This window comes from Orycteropus afer, unplaced genomic scaffold (genome assembly GCF_000298275.1).
Source record: "Orycteropus afer afer isolate SDZICR_OR568_19922 unplaced genomic scaffold, OryAfe1.0 scaffold00975, whole genome shotgun sequence".
NCBI classification, from domain to species: domain Eukaryota; kingdom Metazoa; phylum Chordata; class Mammalia; order Tubulidentata; family Orycteropodidae; genus Orycteropus; species Orycteropus afer.
In genome coordinates, this window is record NW_006922562.1 from 132837 (window position 1) to 134171 (window position 1335).

Below are 1335 nucleotides of genomic sequence, written 5' to 3' on the forward strand. Positions count from 1 at the left end.
TCCTTTCTTAACAGTGTCTTTTAAGGAGATGTTTTCAGTTTTGATGAAGTCTAATTTACCAATTTTTTCCTTTCAGTTTGTTTTTTTGTGTCCTATTTAAGAATACTTTGCCAAAATCCTCCAACTTTTATTTTTTTCCTAGAGTTTTTATACTTCTAACTTTTATATTTTAGTTTATGATACATTTCAAATTAATTTTTACATATGGTGCATGGTAAGGTGGGAAGTTCATGTTTTTTACATACAGTTACCAAATTATTCCAGAACCATTCATTGAAAAGACTATCCCTGTCATATTGAATTACCTTGGTGCCTTTGTAAAAAATTAATTGACCATATATGTGTTGTTGTTGTTATGTTCCGTTGAGTCGGACCCGACTCATAGCCACCCCTCCTTGGGTTTCCGAGGCAGTATCTCTACGGAAGTAGATTGCCCCATCTTCCTTCTGAGGAGTGGCTGGTGGGTTTGAACTGCCAGCCTTCTGGTTAGCAGTCAAGTGCCTTAGGCACTATGCTACCAGAGCTCCTGACCATATATGTAGTGGACTATTTCTAGACTAGGAGCTCTGGTAGCATAGTGGCTAAAGCACTTGACTGCTAACTAGAAGGCTGGTGGTTCAAACCCACCAGCCACTCCTCGGAAGGAAGGTTGGGCAATCCTACTTCCGTAGTGATACTGCCTCGGAAACCCAAGGAGGGGTCGCTATGAGTCGGGGCCAACTCGATGGCACATAACAACAACAACATTTCTAGACTATTCTGTTTCACTGATTTCTACGACAACACCATGCTGTCATGATTACTGTAGTTGTATAAGAAGTCTTGTAATACATTAGTGAGATTCTTCCAACTTTGTCCCTCTTTTTTCAAAATTATTTTGGTTGTTCTAGTTCCTTTAATTTTCCATATGAATTTCAGTTTCTACAAAAAAGACTTCTGGGATTTTCACTGGGATTTCATTGAATCTAGACAATTTTGTAAGAATCAACATCCTAGTAATACTGAGTCTTCTGGTCTATGAACATGGTATAATATGAAAGAAAAAAAATAAGAGTCTATCTTAAGACAATGCCACTTGGAGTTTTTTGTTGTATGCAGCCAAGCTTAATGGTAAGCAATACAGAGGTATTCACAACAGATATTTGATTAAAATAAACAGGTGGCAGTGGTAAAATAAATAAACAAATAAAATAATTGGGGCATGTCAAAAAGACACAGGAGCCAACTTGAAAGTGTTCCTGATGACCAAAGCTTGAACAACTGGAACAATAAAATAAATAATAATAGTATTGGATTATAAACCAAAGAATAAATATCCATAAATTCATACTGATA